At 37.8% G+C, this 5,560-nt stretch overlaps 1 protein-coding gene across 1 annotated transcript in view; it reads right to left on the bottom strand.

The window, feature by feature from the left end:
* The window catches only part of Gin1 (gypsy retrotransposon integrase 1), a 30,341-nt gene that overhangs the window by 516 nt on the left and 24,265 nt on the right, over positions 1–5,560 (bottom strand). The window lies entirely within an intron of this gene.

The following is a 5,560-nucleotide window of genomic DNA, read 5'->3' as shown; positions in this document are numbered from 1 at the left end:
GGGAGGTAAAGGTAGTTTAGAAGGTTAATATCTGCCCTGTCTCAGGTGATGTAAGACTAATATAAAATCTGCTAGGTGTTTGTGTCTTTTATTGATTGTGATAGTGTGTTAGAAACACTGCTGTAATAATTATAGACTAATAATAAACATTAGACCCAACCATTAAGCTAATAGCAACAAGAGATAGTGAAAGATACTACATACTCAGGAAAAGAAAAATTCACCAAGAGGATATTGCAATTCTAAACATTTATGCACCAAACACAAGGGCACCCAATTTTATAAAATACTACTATAGCCAAAATCATATATTGACCCTTAAACAGTGGTAGTGGTTGACATCAATACCCAAATCTTGCCAATAGATAGGTCATCAAGAAAAATAAACAAACTAACTAAACAACAACAAAAAAATTGCTGGAGATAAATTATATCATGAATCAAATGGACCTAGGAAATATTTCAGAAAATTGCACCCAAACACAAAAAATTCATATCCTTTTCTCAGAAACTCATGGAACTTTCTCCAAAATTAACCACATACTTGGACACCAAGTAAGTCTCAACAGATAAAAGAAAATTGAAATAGCACCCTATCAGACCACTATGAGTTAAAGCTAGTTATCAACAACAGAAACCATAGAAAGCTTATAAACTCATGAAAACAGAACCACTCGCTACTTAGTAAAAAAAATGAGTCAAGAAAGAAATTCAGAAAAACATTGAAACTTTTTAGAATTGAATGAAAATTAATGCTTAGTCTTAATGTGTTTCAAGATATTTGATCCCATTGTGAACCCCAAGTTTGAGAACTGTAAAAACCTATTTCTAGATGTGAAGTGGCTCACTTTAATCCAAGAGCTTTCTCTACACATGATTAAAAAGTTAGCCTTAGGTCAAGAGGAGGAACAAGAAACCAGTTGACAGGGAGTAAAACAAAAAGGAACAACATTGAGTGAAGAGTATTTAAGACAGCATGGAGAAGAAAAGGGCTTTTGGCTTTTTCCTTCTGGGACATGAGCTGAGTAGGAAGGTCAGCTGGGTGCTTTTCTGCTTTTTTGGGTTAGTAGGTTTTCAAGCTCCTGAGTTTTTATTGGTAAAACTGAATGATTGGGATTTTCTTATTATAACAACACTTACAAGAAACAATGAAAGGGGCAAGTTTATACCACTGAGTGCCTATCTTAAAAAAAAATGAAGTTATCTCCTATTAGTAACTAAATAGAACATCTGAAAGATAAAAGACAACAAGAAGAAATAACATCCAAAAGAAGTAGACAGCAAGAAAAAAAAAATCTGCACTCTGCCCAAAGTTTTGCTATGAGTCTCAGCATCTTCCTCAATACCCTGTAGGGTAGAGCCTTTCAGAGACCCTCTGTGGTAGGCTCCTGTCCTGTTCCCTATTTTCTCCCTCCTCCAATGTCCAACCTCTTTGCCTTTCCGAATGGAGATTGAGCATCTTAGCCAGAATCCTCCTTCTTGATTAGCTTCCTTAGGTGTTCAGATTTTAGTATGTTTATCCCATATTATGTGTCTAATATCCACTTATGAGTGTGTATATACCCTGTGTGTCTTTCTGAATCTTATGAAAGAAGTGGGTGATAGTAAGACCTGGAGAAGTCAGGAGTTCCACAAGGAGAGCAACAGATTTAAAAAGTCTGGGCACAGGGGTCTTTTCTGAGACTGATACTCCAGCCAAGGACCACTCATGGAGATGGCCTGGAACCCCTGCACAGAGGTGTCCCATGGCAGTTCAGTGTCCAAGTGGGTTTCATAGTAATGGGGAAAGGGACTATCTCTGACAGGAACTGATTGGCCTGCTCTTTGATCATCTCCCCTGAGGGGGGAGCAGCCTTACCAGGCCACAGAGGAAGACAATGCAGCCACTCCTGATGAGACCTGATAGACTAGGATCAGAGAGAAGGGGAGGAGGACCTCACTTATCAGTGGACTGGGGAAGGGGCATGGGTGGGGAAGAGAGAGGTAGTGTGGGATTGGGAGGGGCTGAGGGAGGGAGGTACGGGGAGATACAAAGTGAAAAACTGTAATTAATAAAAATAATTTAAAAAATCAGATAAAAAAATCAAACTCAGGGCTGAAATAAATACTAATAGAAACAAGAAATATGAAGAATCAATAAAGTAGAATTTGCTTTTTGAGAAAATCAGTAAGATCCGCAAACCTTTTGCCAAATTAACTAAAAGGTAGAGACAGATGATCCAAATTAACAAAATTTAAGACAAAAAATTGGGACATAAAAATAGACATAGGAAATCCAGAGAATCAGAAAGACATACTTTATTCCAACAAATCAGTATTCACACAAATTGGAAAACATAAAAGAAATGGACAGTTTACTTGATATATACCACCTATCAAAGCTAAACCAAGAGCAGAAAAACAATTTAAACTGACCTATAACCCCAACTGATATAGAAGTAGTATTTATACATACATCTACTAAACAAAAAAAGATGCTGAGGGCCACCTGGATTCAGTGCATAATTCTACTAGTCTTTCTGAGAAGAGTTGACCCCAACAGTCCACAAAACTAGAAACACAAACAGAAGTAACAACATTGCCTAATTCATTTTATGAGGCAACAGTTACTCTGATACCTAAACCACATAAAGACGCAACAAAGAAAAATAATTACCAACGAGTTTCCCTTATGAATATAGATGAAAAAATTTTTTCAACAAAATACTTGCTACCTGAATGCAAGAACACATATCCACCATGATCAAGTAGGCTTCATCCCAGGGAAGCTGGGATAATTCAACATAAGAAAAATCTATCAATGATAATCTACCATATAAGCAGACTAATTAACAAAAAACACATAATCATCTCATTGCACACAGAAAAGGCTTTTGACAAAATCCAAAACCCATTTATGATAAAAGTTCCAGAAAATTAGGGATAAAATGGACAACATAAAGAGGAGCCTTACAGCAATCCCACTGCCAACATCAACTCAAATGGAAACAAACTCAAAGCAATCCCACTGAAATCAGGAACAAGGCAAGGCTGCCCATTTTTTTCCATATCTATTCACTACAGTGCTTGAAGTCTTAGCTGCAGCAATAAGGCAACTGGAGGAGATCAAATCCAATTAAATAAATAAAAGTGTCAGAGAGACAGTCTGGGGATACACATAGACGACGATACCAAAAAACAGCGAGTAAACATTTTCAACAAAATAGGAGACTACAAAATTACACACAAAATTCAGTCACCTTCCTATAAACAAAAGACAAACTGATTGAGAAAGAGACAAAGCAACAAATACTCAATAAAATACTTGCAAACCGAATCCAAGAACACATCAAAGATATCATCTTCCATGACCAAGTAGGCTTCATCCCAGGCATGCAAGGGTGGTTCAACATACGGAAATCCATCAATGTAATCCACCACATAAACAAACTGAAGGAGAAAAACCACATGATCATCTCCTTAGATGCTGAAAAAGCATTTGACAAAGTCCAACACCCATTCATGTTTAAAGTCTTGGAGAGATGAGGAATACAAGGCACATATCTAAACATAGTAAAGGCAATATACAGCAAGCCTATAGCCAACATCAAACTCAATGGAGAGAAACTTAAATCAATCCCACTGAAATCAGGGACAAGACAAGGTTGCCCACTCTCTCCCTACCTCTTCAACATAGTACTTGAAGTCCTAGCCAGAGCAATAAGACAACTAAAGGAGATCAAGGGGATATAAATCGGAAAGGAAGAGGTCAAAGTGTCACTATTCGCAGATGATATGATAGTATATATGAGCGACCCCAAAAATTCAACCAGAGAACTCCTCCAGCTGATAAACACCTTCAGCAAAGTGGCAGGATACAAAATAAACTCAAAAAAATCAAAAGCCCTCCTGTATACCAAAGACAAAATGGCCATCCTGCCAAAAGCAATCTACAGATTCAATGCAATTCCCATCAAAATACCAACTCAATTCTTTACAGATCTTGAAAAAAAGATTCTCAGCTTCATATGGAGAAACAAAAAACCCAGAATCTCCAAAACAATCCTGTACAACAACAGATCATCTGGAGGTATCTCTATCCCCGATCTCAAGTTGTACTACAGAGCAATAGTGATAAAAACTGCATGGTATTGGCATAAAAACAGAAAGGAGGATCAATGGAACCGCATAGAAGACCCAGAAATAAACCCACACACCTATGAATATTCGATTTTTGACAAAGAAGCCAAAACCATTCAATGGAAAAAAGACAGCATCTTCAACAAATGGTGCTGGTCCAACTGGATGTCCACATGCAGAAACATGAAAATAGATCCATATTTATCACCCTGCACAAAACTAAAGTCCAAGTGGATCAAAGACCTCAACATAAAACCAGATAATCTAAATCTGTTAGAAGAAAAAGTGGGGAACAGCCTAGAACTCATTGGCACAGGAGACAACTTCCTGAACAGAACACCAACAGCACAGGCTCTAAGAGCAACAATCAATAAATGGGACCTCATGAAACTGAACAGCTTCTGTAAAGCAAAGGACACTGTCATCAAAACAAAACACTTGCCTACAGATTGGGAAAGAATCTTCACTAACCCTTTATCTGACAGAGGACTAATATCGAGTATAGACAAAGAACTAAAGAAGCTGAAAAGCAGCAAACCAAGTAATCCAATTAAAAAATGGGGAACAGAGCTAAACAGAGAATTCTGGACAGAGGAATATCGAATGGCAGAGAAACACTTAAAGAAATGCTCATCCTCATTAGCCATCAGAGAAATGCAAATCAAAACGACCCTGAGATATCACCTTACACCCATCAGAATGGCCAAGATGAAAAACTCAAGGGACAACACATGCTGGAGAGGTTGTGGAGAAAGGGGAACCCTCCTCCACTGCTGGTGGGAATGTAAACTTGTACAACCACTCTGGAAATCTATCTGGCACTTTCTCAGACAATTAGGAATAGTGCTTCCTCAAGACCCAGCTATACCACTGCTAGGTATATACCCAAAGTTTGCTCAAGTACACAAAAGGGATATTTGCTCAACTATGTTTATAGCAGCTTTATTTGTAATAGCCAGAACCTGGAAACAACCCAGATGTCCATCAACGGAGGAATGGGTTCAGAAATTGTGGTATTTTTACACAATGGAATACTACTCAGCAATCAAAAAGGAGGAAATCATGAAATTTGCAGGCAAATGCTGGGATCTAGAAAAGATCATCCTGAGTGAAATATCCCAGAAGGAGAAAAACAAACACGGTATATACTCACTTATATAGACCTATAAGATATGATAAACATAATGAAATCTATACACCTAAAAAAGATAATCAAGAGAGTGGACATGGGGTAAGATTATCAATCCTCGTTTAGAAAGACAGATGGGATGCGCATTGAACATATGACAGGAGTCTACTGAGCGCATTTGAAAGACTCTAACTAGCAGTGTTTTCAAAGCAAAGACTCATGACCAAACCTTTGGCAGAGTAGAGGGAATCATAAGAAAGAAGGAGAGTTAGTCTGATGAGGAAAGGATAGGAGCTCCACAAGGACCAAACA

This window comes from Psammomys obesus, unplaced genomic scaffold, assembly GCF_907164565.1.
Source record: "Psammomys obesus unplaced genomic scaffold, mPsaObe1.curated_primary_1811, whole genome shotgun sequence".
Classification (NCBI taxonomy): Eukaryota; Metazoa; Chordata; class Mammalia; order Rodentia; family Muridae; genus Psammomys; species Psammomys obesus.
Note: the sequence above shows the minus strand (reverse complement) of the source record. Positions and strands in the feature narration are given on the sequence as shown.